The sequence below is a fragment of the Rhinatrema bivittatum genome, chromosome 7 (assembly GCF_901001135.1).
Source record: "Rhinatrema bivittatum chromosome 7, aRhiBiv1.1, whole genome shotgun sequence".
Taxonomy (NCBI): domain Eukaryota; kingdom Metazoa; phylum Chordata; class Amphibia; order Gymnophiona; family Rhinatrematidae; genus Rhinatrema; species Rhinatrema bivittatum.
In genome coordinates this window covers 85,347,047-85,362,193 of record NC_042621.1, presented here as the reverse complement: position 1 = coordinate 85,362,193, position 15,147 = coordinate 85,347,047, and the positions used below count along the sequence as shown (strand labels likewise).

General features: G+C 41.4%; 1 protein-coding gene across 6 annotated transcripts in view; it reads right to left on the bottom strand.

Annotated features, from left to right (window-relative positions):
• ANKRD11 (ankyrin repeat domain 11) overlaps positions 1–15,147 on the bottom strand; it is an 899,251-nt gene that overhangs the window by 322,406 nt on the left and 561,698 nt on the right. The window lies entirely within an intron of this gene.

The window sequence follows — 15,147 nt, the reverse complement described above, 5'->3', positions numbered from 1 at the left end:
GGTGGTAAATTACTGTCTTTTCATAAGAAGGGCTATTGTGCCAGGTAGTAGAGGGAGTTTGTTTTGCTTTTATTGAGATGTCACCAGAACCAGAATATCTTTTTTGTATGGTGAGTTGTACAGGGTAATGCCCTACTTCTGGCTTTGCAACCATTGTTGGGAGTCTAGGGGGTTCTTGTGGATATAGAGCGTATGTTTACATTTAGCCTCATGACAGTCATGTGTTCAGTGTGTCACATGTCAGAACCATCTGTCAGGTGTGTCCTGACAGAAAAAAGGTTGAGAACCACTGTTCTAAGCATTGAGTTGTCTTCGTTAGGTGATCCTGTAGTGTGTCCGGATTTGGAGACACAATCAGCCAGTCATCGAGGTATGGGAATATATGGATCCCTTTTTTCCATAAGTGAGCCACAACTAATGCAAGACATTTTGTGAATACTCTCAAGGCAGATGAAGAATCCAAAGGGGAGCACCTTGTACTGAATGGTGGTCTCCAATTTGGAAGCAAATGTTCTGCCAATAGGCTCTGTGGATGGGAATGGGAATGTAGGCATCTTTTAGATCCAAAGAGCACATCCAGTTGTTGGGTTGCAGGAAAGGGAGAATTGACTTCAAAGAGGTCATCTTGAATTTTTGTCTCTTGACAAACTTGTTGAGAGAACATAAGTCTAGGATTGGATGGAGACCTCCTGATTTCTTGGGAATGAGGAAGTACTGGGAGTAGTAACCTTGTGTATCTGGGAAGATGGAAGAGGGCGGATCGCTTGTTGGTCCAACAGAGTTCTTAATTACTGATGAAGTAATGGTATGTGAGATTGTCTGCTGGTGCGGGCTACTAAGTGTGGTAATGTGGGTACCTGAGTGAACTGTAGCCTGTAACCGTGGGAAATTATCTCCAGAAACGAATGATCCGTTGTTAGCTTAGACCAAGCATGGAAGGATGAAATTCTGCCCCCGACACGCCAGGGGTGCTGTGGCTGACAGTCCCGTAAAAACTCTGTTGCTTCTAGGACTGAGATTGTTGTACTTTCTGGGTTGTTGACTCCTTTGGGCGGTTCCTCTGTCGCTGCTGATAGGCGGGAGGTTGGTAGGGTTGGTAATAATTTTGGTAACCCCTGTATGATCTACATGAGTAGACGTTTTTCCTGTAGTTTGAAAAATATTTTCTATTAGAAGATGGTGTTTCAGTTGGAGATGTTAAAGATTGTATTGCTACATTTTGCTCTTTGATTTGAGAGACTGTTTCCTTAAAACCTCTCACCAAAGATGTCGTCTTCCTTACACGGTAAGTTTGCTAATTTATCATGCACATCCTCTCTTATTGCACTAGCATGAAGCCATGCTAGACATCTGGCTGCTACAGAAGCTGGTGAGGATCTGGCTGAAGTATTGAACCCCTCATAGGTTGCTCTGAGAAGGTGACTTAAGCCCTCTTGTAAGCGAGTAGCTGAGGTGTTCCCGTATCTCCTTGTTGTTGTGAGATAAAGGGTGTCAGGTTTTGAACACATTCATACTAATATTGCATTATATAAAATTGATGTTGGTGAGTTCGAGCATTGAACATGAAATTTTGAAAATTCCTCCTGCCTAATTCATCTAGCAACTTGCTGTCTTTTCCAGGTGGTGTATTGGAAGGCAAAGAAAGCGAGGTTGCATTTTTCACTGCAGATTCTACCATAACCGAGGCTTGCAGAATTTGAACCATATTGTAGTGGGTGGATTTTTGCATTTTATATTTGCGATCCAACTTCATGGACGTTATGACCAGAGGAGTTAGGGGATTCCCATGCTCTATCCATGACTGAATGATAGAGCATGGTATGAATGAGAAGGAAGAGCAGTAGGCTCCAATGGCACCTCTAAAATCTTCAAGATACCCATCATCTCAGCCCTAGGATTGGGCACCTTCCTAGTTTCAATTTTTAATAGAATTCCCACTTTTTCTAAAAACTTAGAATAAGTTAGGTTCTCAAGAGAGATGCCCCAAGATTTATATCCCACTTTATGTGAAAAAAAGAATCTGACACCAGGCCATTAAGGAGCATATATATATATTTTAGACATTTGGCCATGGATGGTGTCGGCTTAGACACAAACATTTTCAAACATAGACTGACTCCCTCGCAAAGTACTAAGTCTTTGCTGAAGGCGCAGGAAATGTTTAACATGAGCATAGATTAGCATGTTTAACATGAACATAGGCATGTTCTATTCTAAGTTATTCTAAGTTAGACAGTTAAAAACAATGTTGCTCCTTGTTTCATCCTAAGTTATACTGTACGAAATAATATGAAGTTACATTGTAAAAAAGAAGCCAATGTCTTCTTAGAATCTCAGTTGCACTGTAAACCGATATGATATTTCAGATCGAATATCTGTATATAAAAACAAATAAATAAATGATGGTTGAGCCAGTTCATTTGGAGGATCTGAAGTAATGTCTGTTGAGTCCCCTGGGGAGGAAGGTGGGGACTCATCAGGGTGGTGAGACAATACTGGAGAGACTGGAGAGCTGTCTGAGTCCTGTGGGCTAATGCTCAGCTTTGAAGGTGAAGGAGTGTGGTCAGAGAGATAAGAATGACCTGCTTCTGATTGAAGTGGGGAATGAGAGGTCCCTGTCTCCTGCTGAGTATGTAGATTATGAAAAAATGACTTCATTTTAAGTTATGTGTGTCAGTTTTTCATCCGCTGCTGATCTGTATTTATGATCATGAGAGTTTACAGGCGGCTGAGACCTTTCCAACGAGGATACAGAGCTAGTAGATCGATAAGATGCAGATCTGTGTTGCCAAGAAAGTTATTGCTGCTTTTAAGATGTTTTCTCTTGGTGCAGCAAGTCTAGGCGCTGGAGGTTCTGAAAGTTGTATTTCTGGCTTGTCCAATAAGGGTTCTTGTAAAGAAAGGCAATGGTGACGTTGGATCAGTGAGAGCTCCCCTTCGGATTGACTAGATTCTGGCGAGGAGATAGCTCCACTGGTGATTCATCTTCCATTTCCTGATCAAACAACTGTAAGAAGGGAATGAGAGATGGTGACTTCACTGAATATCCCGATGGTGACAGATCTGGTTGTACAATAAATTTTGAATGAAATCTTTGTGTGTTTGGAAGATCGAATTGGCACTAGTAAGTTAGATTTCTCCGACTGTTTGCCGAGTCAGCTTTTTGGACCTCTGTCTTCGGTGCCCTGATTGTGTCAATGTGTTCGGAGCGATGTGCTCCGTAGGTGCCTTCCTATGTGCCGCTGTCTTCGGCGCATCTCTGTGCAGCGATGCTCTAGCGCATTCATGGTTTTCAGCACCTTCATGTGCGCCAATGTCTTCAGCGCATCGCTGTGCGTGTTAGATTTGGATCCGAGTAAGGAAGAGCATCTTGCTCAATCTAGATGTGAGGTCTTTGGTCCTGGGGATTACTGTATTGATCTATCTGCTGGAGTCTGAGCATAAGATATAGACTTTTCTTTTCTTAGTCAAAGGATCTTTGCCGCTTGGTTGTGCTGAGCTCTGGGAAATATTCTCCTGCATTGCTCATAGAGCACTTGATCATGATCGGGACCAAGGCACAAATAATAGTATTTGTGCCCATCAGTCACAGACATGATTTTTCCACATTCACAGAATTTAAACTCCGATTTGGACATTTTAATTGATGAAGTCTCTGTGTTTTGTTTTTTTGTTTTTTTTTTTTACTGAGGACGAAGTAGAGAGTAGGGCCCCACACATCCGTGCAGAGCGTGAAAAACACAAAACTGAGAACGCTTGATATGAGTAGGAGGTAGTCGTACAACCACAGACGAAAAGACTACTTGAGCTTAGAGAGACCGCTCCGCCCTTTGCTGACCAGAAGACCTTACCCAGACAGCATGGCTAAATAAGCCTGCTTATCGACGGAAAACAGAAGTTCTCTAAAGACAGCAGCTTACTATTTGCACATATGGACCAAATGATCATGCTTGCTGCCAACCAGCCAGACCAGTCTGGAAAAGGTAAAATTCTTTCATTGCTATAATGCTGAAGGAAAGACCAGTTTTCAGGATATGATGGGACAAGTTATATAAACTAATATTAATTGAGCAACCAGTTAATCTGAACCTAGAGCAGCCATATATTTGCCATTTAGAAATCTTTCACTCATCTAATACTGGTATTATTAGCCTGAATAGTTAGACTGACCTGTGGGTCTTGATGTTCACTACTTTAGCTGATCTTGTAATTTAAATTTAGCACATTAGGTTACTATGAAACCATGCCTACAGTAAGTTCAGATAGTGATAGATAATGAGGTAAAAGGCAGAGATAACTCATCAACCCATCTCATTATAGATAGCCTCATCACAGAAGAGTTCAAAATTCAGTGGCCCATCAGCTGAGGTCACCATTTAACTAGCAGACCCATCAAAACCAAAGTTTAGGTAGCTGGTCTATTCAGTCAATAGAATTAGCACTATAGTGTTGGTGTTCTCAACCCAATCCTCTGTTTACATCAATCTAATCAGGTTTTCAGGATATCCACAATAAATAGATTTGCATACAAAGGAGGCAGGGAATGTACATTTATCTCATGCATATTCGTTTTGGATATCCTGAAAACCTAACTAGCTCAGTAGACTGCTATAGTGTGTTAGATAGTTACCATGTCTATCTCTCTGTGACACTCATAAATAAGAGAAAGGAAGGTCCAGTGCTAAGTAGAGCTCTTCATCAGAGCCACATCTTGGTTGTTTAGCTTGTTTCATAGTACTGGCACCCCTTTTCTCAGTGGATGCTACTATGCTTGAAGCACTGTAGAAGTCCTAGTGATTTAGGAGATAGGCTCCAAACACAAGCTTTTCTGCCTGTCAAAGCTAATTTAGAGTCAGTATGTGTATGAGTGAAGGGAGAGAAGACAGAGTGAGTTCACTGCTTTAATCTGATGTGTACTATTGCTTGATGAGTGTGTGCTGGGGGAATGACTAGTATGCATTTATATGGGGAGATAGCTAATTATTTGCTAGTCACAATATTTGGTGAGCCTTTATATGGCAAAGTCTACAACAACAAAAAACCAAACCTTTTTTATATTTCTATGAAGAAAGTTTTTCACACAATCATAGCCTGGCAAATATATTACTGTGTATGCATGCATGGATCCTAAGATTTTGAAGAACCCCTGAATACTGTGTTAATGTGCATGTGTGTGTTATATAAGGAATATATACTGAATTACTCCTTCTAAAATGTCTTGTTCATTTCAAAACAATCTGGTTAGTAGTAATCAAATTTGAACATATTGAGGCTTAGGTACAGCTGAGTTTGAGATCCATTTATTGTGGTCTGCAGAGGTAAAGCAGAACAGGATTACTATAGCTTTGCCACAGAAAGTAAAAACTACATCAGTAACTTTAGACTGCTTAAGAAAAAAACTCAATTAGTACAGTTCTCAGCAAATAAGGACTTTCTTGTTCCCTCATATTCTCTTCTGTGCTAAGACTAGACTCCTGCACACATGCTGCATTCATTTAAACTGTTCTCCACAGAGCTCACACAGCACTTTCAGCTCATGCGAGGAGCTTAAGATTCAGCTATTATATGAACATTCATTCAGCCAAAGCCCTTCAATCCAAAAGACCCAAACCACAAGCTGTTAAAGGAGGCCAAAATTTTAACAGATCACTTTTTAAAATTCAGAATAGCCTACATTACTAAATTCAAGGGATTCTACACTGTCATGACTCAGCCGCTTCTCCTTGTACATTCCCACTCACACAATATGAGCTCCTAGTAACACAGGCTTCTTAACAGAAGAAATGTGGTATAAAAAAAAATATATCACATGCAGAGGGAGAGAGTGCAGCAGTATGAAAAATGCATACTTTTGCTAACTGGCAACATTTGTGTTCTATAGAAAACCCTTTAAAGGCCAGCTCCCAAACAGGAAGTGGTGATCAAAGCAAAGGGGTACAGATCCTAATTCACTTATTGATTGTATGATTTTAAACTTCCTACTACTTTTCCGTTGGTATCTACCGTATTTTTCGCTCCATAAGACGCACCTGACCATAAGACGCACCTAGGATTCAGAGGGGGAAAATTAAAAAAAAAAAAATTGTGCTAAACCGGCTCTGCGTCTGGGCGTCTTATGGAGCAAATTAGGGGAGTGCATAGTTTTTTTTTTTTCTCCCCATTTTGTTTTCGGGTCTGGGGAGGGCCATTTCGGTCCACTCCCCAGATCAGAAAATTTTTCTTTCTGTGGGAACCCCCAAACCCCCCCCCCCCCATCCCAACCCTTTAAATTAACAACCTCCACCCCCCTGACCCTCCCAAGACCTGCCGAATTAATTTCCTGCAACCCCCCACCCTCCTGACCCCCCCAAGACCTGCCGAATTAATTTCCTGCAACCCCCCACCCTCCTGACCCCCCCAAGACCTGCCAAACGTCCCTGGTGGTCCAGCGGGGGTCCGGGAACGATCTCCTGGGCGTGAGCCGTCGGCTGCCAGTAAACAAAATGGCGCCGACGGCCCTATGCCCTCACTATGTCACTGAGACCGACCGCTGCTATTGGTCGGTCTCAGTGACATAGTGAGGGCATAGGGCCGTCGGCGCCATTTTGTTTACTGGCAGCCGACGGCCCTATGCCCTCACTATGTCACTGAGACCGACCAATAGCAGCGATCGGTCTCAGTGACATAGTGAGGGCATAGGGCCGTCGGCTGCCAGTAAACAAAATGGCGCCGACGGCCCTATGCCCTCACTATGTCACTGAGACCGACCAATAGCAGCGGTCGGTCTCAGTGACATAGTGAGGGCATAGGGCCGTCGGCGCCATTTTGTTTACTGGCAGCCAACGGCCCACGCCCAGGAAATCATTCCCGGACCCCCGCTGGACCACCAGGGACGTTTGGCAGGTCTTGGGGGGGGCAGGAGGGTGGGGGGTTGCAGGAAATTAATTTGTCAGGTCTTGGGGGGGGGGGGGGTGGTAGGAAATTAAGTCGGCAGGTCTTGGGGGAGTCGGGGGGGGCGGGGTGTTTGTTAGATTTTTGTTTGGTTTTTTTTTTATATTCGCTCCATAAGACGCACATACATTTTCCCCCCACCTTTGGGGGAAAAAAAGTGCGTCTTATGGAGCGAAAAATACGGTAAGTGAAATTCATGCTTGAAATGGTTGGATGTCTTTGGTCTTGTGGATTACCAACACAAATGAGGTTTCCAGATCAGTCATACAATTTATAAACGCCAAATATTATGTAGAACAATTTTTATATATGTAGGACCACTACTGACTGGATCTGCCAATCAGTCAGACCCAATATAGGAGAAGTCACATTACTTTATTTAATCTATCTTTCGAGTCCCGAATCATATTTCAAAAAATATTGCCATGGGGAATACCAAAGCCACAAAAGGCTAATTTTAAATCCAAAACTCGCAACAAAATAATAGCAGTACTTAGCTTCGAAAAATGCAGTCCCGGACCCTCAGGTCCTGCTTCAGGGGTAGTAAACTTCTAAATCCTCAGTATTCGAGTCGCGATGTAGTTCCCAAACGGCAAGCAAAACGACATTTTCCTGTTTCATCATTCATCATTCAATGGCGGTCCCAAAGCAGGACCGCCATTGAATGATGAAACAGGAAAACGCCGTTTTGCTTGCCGTTTGGGAACTACATCGTGACTCGAATACTGAGGATTTAGAAGTTTACTACCCCTGAAGCAGGACCTGAGGGTCCGGGACTGCATTTTTCGAAGCTAAGTACTGCTATTATTTTGTTGCGAGTTTTGGATTTAAAATTAGCCTTTTGTGGCTTTGGTATTCCCCATGGCAATATTTTTTGAAATATGATTCGGGACTCGAAAGATAGATTAAATAAAGTAATGTGACTTCTCCTATATTGGGTCTGACTGATTGGCAGATCCAGTCAGTAGTGGTCCTACATATATAAAAATTGTTCTACATAATATTTGGCGTTTATAAATTGTATGACTGATCCGGAAACCTCATTTGTGTTGGTATTGCTACTCACGGTTGCTAGTAGATTGGGGCTGTTTGTGTTGTGTTTGGTCTTGTGGAATCATGGAACAGGTGATCTGTACTCAAGCAAGGATGTGGTGCAAACAGATTTACAAAACTTGGATGCCAGATAAAAATCTTTTAAGAATAAAAAAAAAGTTTCTTGCCATCTTTATTTTTGATTATTTTTTATTTTTCAGACTTTCTTGCTTTTTTGTTCTTTAAGTTTTTTGTTTCTTTGTCATTTTTATTTTGACTAACATTTGATTTTTTTTTTTAATTCCTTCCCATCTTCCCTGCAGCCACTTTTGTGCTAACAAGGATCAGTCCCACTTCACAGCTATAGTGGCTCCTTGTGGAACTGGGCCTGCTGAAGCAGCAGCACAAATGAAACTTAGCACCTGGGACTTTTTCACCCTTGCACATACAATACTTACCAGACTGAAAAGAAGCACCAAGTACAAAAGAAAAGAAAGAAAGAAAAGTTTACATGAGTAAGGGCAATGAACTGAGAGGGGAACAGCAGCAGACAGCCAGTCCCAAGCTTCTGAGAACAGGCCTGGGTCAGAATCTGAAGGGAATGTGCAAACTGGAGAAGGGAAATTTTTGGTAAAGGAAAGAGAAAAGGGATAACATTTTCATGAAGAGAGAATATTCTGCGGAGGAAAAGAGACAGGGAGACTGTGTGTGTGAATGTGTTTGCATGAATAATAAAAAGAGAAATACAAGGATTTCAGAATAGAACACCAGCAGGATGCAAAGGGCAAAAGTATCACAGCACAAAGAATTAAAAAACAAAACAAAGAACATATGGCCAGACCAAGAGGAGAAAGCAGGAAAATGGGAATAAAGCCAAGATGAAAGGCAGTCACAATGGAACAGTGAGGAGAGGAAGGAATTTGGTATGCAGATACATGCAAGGATGCAGGACAATCAAAAACAAAAGGAGACAGGGAAGTACAAAACTGCCAAAAGAAAAGATAGTAGATGAAGCAGATATAGGGAGGATCCAAGTGAAGGCTATGATGTTCTATGAATTTACCTTAGGGTTTTTTTTAAAACTTGATTACCACTTAACAGTCATTCTCTCAATTAAGCTGAATGGTGTGTCAGTGGATTACAGGGAACAGAAGACTAACTCAGTGGAGAGAGAGAGAGGGATTCTCCTGCTGAAAAGGAGAGAGTTAAAGAAAACATGAGAGTGGCTTGGAATTCTGAGAGAAAGATTAGGTGGGGGTCAGGTCTCTCTCTGACACACAGTGGGTGGGAATAAAGAAAGGCTTCAGAAACTCATTCCCTTCCAGACTCACAAAGAGCCTTGCTAGAAGTGAAAACTCAATACAGCTCACCAACCTGAACTAACCAGCTGGGCTGCAGTATGACATTAAGGGGAATTTGTAACATAAAAAGAAAGTCTGTAAACTTATACTACCATAATTATTGTTTGGAACAGTTCATGTGTAACTTTCTTGTGATAGTTAAGTACAACAGGAAAGCAGTGCTACTTAAATCTGATACTGAGATTCCAGCCAGTACATTTCATTAGCACCTCACAATAGTAAACAGGGATAAAATATCTACTTCATGATTTTTTTGGCCCAGTTTTCTTCTTTTCCTTTGGGCTTCTGACTCAATTGGACTCAGCCTTACATGAGCTTTCCCCTGTCCCCTCCCCAATAAAAGTTAGAGCTTGATTGAAATCATCAGGATTTGCACAGAAATACTCCCTTAATCAAGCCACAATAAAGGGATTCAGGATTGCTCCTCAACCGCTGGGGATCCATCGGCTCCTGACCACTGGAATGAAGGGATCTCACTTCTCCCTCTGATTATTGATCTAGCACTATCCATTCCCCAGAGATGACCCTTAAGCCTCTTTTTCCCCACCGAGTTCTTTGTCAAGAAGAAAAAGAGTTCTCTTAAAAATCAGATCTTAGCTTTGCTCAACCTTGTGGCTTGTTGCCACTTAATACATGTTCCTTCCTACTGCCAGAAAGTGATTTCCCTTAGGAGAATGATCCATGATGACCCAACTGGTAACGCCATATATTTCAGGCAACTGCAGAAGACCCAGAGATGAAAGCAACTGTGGTCAGACTTTGTGCCAAGGACCATACTTTCAAGGACTGATACAGTCTCCGTTGCCAGAAAAGAATCATCACGATTAGAAAGGCCTCAGCTGCACCATGGGAAACTCCGGTCCATCCATATATAGAACATATACCTGTAGCATACAGATCCTGCTTTTGCATGCAAGCAAACTAATGCTAAGACTGAGAAAGGAGCAGCAGAAAGGATTTTGTGGTGCTTTATCTTGGATTTTAGAGATGGAATAGCAGTATTTATTATCTTCCTCTGGGGCTACTAACGGTTCTTTGATAAAACTTTGGATTCTTCCACAGTTCTCTGGAAAGGATAAATGTGTACACCCTTTGACTCATTAGTTCCATATAAAAACATTGATCAAGGCAAAAACAGCTCTGAAGAGGAAGGATGGTGAACTGTCGCCTTCAAGAACAGCCGGATACAGGGTAAGCAACTTTGCTCTCTCTGAAGAAAAGCAGTTCAAGAGTAACACGCATGGGACTCCCTAGTTAAGGGTTGTCTTCAATAAAAAAGGGAACAAATACTACCATCACTTGGTGGGAAATATTTTTGTCTGATTAAAAATTAAATTTAACATAGGGAAGGTAACCTAACATTATAAAAAAAATGGATACTGTCCAATTTGAAATGGTATACTTTTGTCACTACACACACAGGTTTACTGGCATGTAAAAACAAACAAAATGTTTGGTGGATTTTCTATGGGTTTGAGTCCAGGTGATAATTCAATCTAGGGAAAGGACTTTCACCTTTGTGGAAGTGTGGGCTATGGAAAATGTTGGAATGATGATAGACAACTAAGGCCGAAATCTGACAATACTTTGGACAGGAATTTGGGATGAGTGCTGAACACCACTACATAATGATGAAATCTGGTATATAGTGGATAAGTCACTAGAGGGTCTGGAACTCTCCTACTCTGCAGGCTGAAATTACTGTCACTACAAATGAGGTCTTGTACGTCAGATACTTGATCTCACAAGAGTAGAGAGAATTGAAGGGGATTTTTATTAGCTGGATGAGAACCACAATGGATACTCTGTGACAGGCTTCAACTGGATCAAGTCAAAAATGACTGACAAATAGAAATTCTACAGAAATGGCGTTTCCTTCTACACAATGGTGAAAAGCCATCAGGGTGTGCTTACATAAACCACAGCAGAGTTGGTATTTAGGCCAGACTGTGAAAGATGTAGAAAGCATTCAAACAAGGAGATGCCAAGGGGAGATCATTTTGATGCAACTAGACGTGTTCAATGACAGGATCCTGACACACTCGGCTGCCGAGTGAACATCTTGGCGATACTCCTATGGAACTTTGCCTCACAGTGCTTTCAGCAGCACCAGGATCAGCCCCAAAGAGATGAATATGTCCTCCATGGTTTCTGGAGGATAGTGTTGAAGGCTCCGGACAAGACCTCTGGAGATCAATGTGGCATTGTATGAGCCAGAGTTCACACTGCTCAAAGCTCAGTGTCAACTCTTTGGCTCCTTGCTTCTATGCCAAGTCCTTGTTGGCTCAAGTGGGGCCAGTGGGATTTTTCACAACTCCTGGACTTATCCAGGCGCTGAAGCTTAAGAGGCTTTGTGGCACAGCCTGATCAATAATGGTTGGTATAGCTCTATGGCACTTGGTTCAAACTTATGACTGCTTCAACAGCAAGACTTAGCTTACTGAAAGGGAGACTTTCCTTTCAGTTTTGAACTACTCTGGGTGACATCTTCACACAGAAGTCACAACTGGAGGCATTATGGCCTTATTCTAAGCATGTGTAGAAAACTGTTTGCAATTGGTGACTCTCTCTTAGTTCCATGTAAACCGATACAATGTGCAAACGGTCATCGGTATATAAAAATAAATAAATAAACTTGAAGTCACTGGTCTGCTTCTTAGACATAAGGAAAATTGATAAGGCAATTATCAAACAAAAAAAAAGTTTCTTCACATTGACCATCTGAAGAGACAAAATGATGCATCTTGGCAGCCTACGGATGCTACTGCACTGAATCAAAAACTACAGGCTAATTTAGTGGAATGAAAACGAAAAATATATGCTAAAAGTTTGAAAAAACAAATTTTGGTGATCTAGGGAGATTTCAGGTTAATTGCCTGAAGAAAAACAGCTTCTTGAGCTCTGCAGGGCCAGAGAAGAACATGCACATCAGATCTTCTTGGTAGACAAAAATGAACTGAGGGTAGCAGTGGCAGCATGGGAACTACTGGGCATGTGCACTGAAAGGTTTTAATGCCTTTCCAGAAAGCATTAAATCCAACCATGCAATGCCATGCAGTCATGTGACCCATGTGTGTAACTGAATAGCTGTTTTCAGTCCAAAAACTAGCAATTTAAATTCTTTTCAATTTTTGATTGAAATGTGAGAACAGCACAAAGAGCGAATTGCATGACTCCTCTGACGTACATCTCACCATCCTTAAAACATCAGCTGATGAAGTGGCACAGACAGTGTCCCCTGTGCAGATCACATTCCCCTTTCTTCAGGGATGATGCAACGCTGGCTGCTGGTAAAGGTTCAGGGACTGCAAGCTTGATTGTCAGGGAAGAGTGACAAAGGTCAATAAACACAAATATTTAAAGGTGAGACCGTTTTATTGAACTAGCATAACATATTTCTTGACTAGATTTTGGAAGCTAACACTCCCCTTCATCAGGCTGAAAAAGTGAGCCTGCAGTAACATAGAAACATAGAAATGAAATGACGGCAGAAGAAGACCAAACGGCCCCATCCAGTCTGCCCAGCAAGCTTTCACACTTATTTTTCTCATACTTATCTGTTACTCTGACTGCTGAGTTCAGGGCCCTTATTGGAAACTTTTTGGTTCTAATTTCCTTCCACCCCCGCCATCCTGGACAAAGTAGTGTGGTTGTCATGTTTGTCCACTTCACAATGTGGAAATTTCTGTGCACCAAAATGGATTAATGGGGCAACCCCCTTTACTTTATTCAAGAAGGAAGAGGAAAAAGCTGCAAATTGTTTTAAAGATTCCAAACACCTTTTTAGTCAGAAACTTTGTAGGACTATTGCCTGAGACCTGGGACAAGAAGAATATTTTGTAGAGGAAGCTGACTAAGAAGGGGGAAGCACTGCTACTTGTACCTCTGTGAAAAGGTGTCTAAAAAATGCGCACACATTCTACAGACAACACAAGCATTTTAAAAGGAGAACATTCAGAACTAGAAACAGCAGCACAACAAATGTGTCATTTCATCACAAACCCACAAACAGCACATTACATCACCCATAAATTCACATGCCCATGGAATGCATCAGACACCTGTGCTATCTAAAAGTGCACACAAAATTCATAAGAACATAAGAAAAAGCCTTATTGGGTCAGACCAAGCCCAGCTTCCTGTTTCCAACAGTGGCCAATCCAGGTTACACGTGCATGGCAAGTACCCAAACACTAAGTAGATCCCATGCTACTGATGCCAGTAATAGCAGTGGCTATTCCCTAAGTCAACTTGATTAATATCAGTTAATGGACTTCTCCTCCAAGAACTTATCCAAAACTTTTTTAAACCCAGCTACATTAACCATATCCTCTGGCAACAAATTCTAGAGCTTAATTGTGCGTTGTGAAAAACAATTTTCTCCAATTAGTTTTAAATGTCCTTCATGCTAACTTCATGGAGTGCCCCTAGTCCTATTATCCAAAAGAGAAAACAACAGATTCACATTTACCTGTTCTAGACTTCACATGATTTTAAAGATCTCTATCATATCCCCCCTCAGCTGTCTCTTCTCCAAGCTGAATAGCCCTAACCTCTTTAGTCTTTCCTCACAGGGGAGCTGTATCATCCCCTTTATCATTTTGGTCGCTCTTCTCTGTGGCTTCTCTAGTGCAACTATATCTGTGAGATGCGGCGACCAGAACTGTACACAGTACTCAAGGTGTGGTCTCACCATGATGCGATACAGAGGCATTATGACATTTTCCGTTATATTAACCATTCCCTTCCTAATAATTCCTAACATTCTGTTTGTTTTCTTGACTGCTGCAGCACACTGAGCCGATGATTTCAATGTATTATCCACTATGATGCCTAGATCTTTTTCCTGGATGATAGCTCCTAATATGGAACCTAACATTGTGTAAGTACAGCATGGGTTATTTTTCCCTATATGCATCACCTTGCACTTGTCCACATTAAATTTCATTTGCCATTTGGATGCCCAATCTTTCAATCTTGCAAGGTCCTGCTGCAATTTATCACAATTCGCTTGTTATTTAACTACTCTGAATAATTTTGTATCATCTGCAAATCTGATTCATAGAGGAAGCAGTTTAAACTACAGGTACTAAAATCAGTTGCATTAGGCTTTATTTCACCAAGTTCAATGGATTTCATTTGCAGAAAATGACTGGTTACTAGCTGCAACTTGAACAAGCACATCAACGGAGATTAAACTTGGGTCTTTAAATATAAATCCATTACAATGCATTCAAATTAAATATTTACTACCAAACATAAAAAGTACTCCAATTTTTGTTCTGGGATGGTGCTTTCCAAACCACCCAACCAATTTCCCTTCCCTATATCTTCAACCCCTCTTCCCCCACTGCTTCATCCACAAATCCACATTATTTCATATCCACAATTCTTTCATTAGTGACAATCCGCAAGAAATCTCTTTCTCCTGGGCATCAAACAGCAGGAAAATAAGGTCATAATTCGTTTACTCTTTTCGAGTCTGAATTTTTATGTTTCAGGAAAAAAATCATTTTAAAATGAAAGCTTTCAGTCTCAGGTCACCACTGTCTTGGCATCCATATCACCACTGCAGAAAGCTGACAATATACAGAACACAAATCCAATTAAAATGACAAATTTCAAAGTCATGTACTTGGGAAAACTGCCCTCATTCAATCAGTCTAAAGGTTTATGCAGGGGTACACAGGCTGGACTGAGGGGAAATGTTCAAAGGCATGTTTAGGACGGGGCTTGAAAACAACATGATTAGATTTTCAAAAGTTATGTGCATTCTTTTCCAGCAAAATTTTGCCCATAGAAAAACAAAGTGCAAAGTCCATAG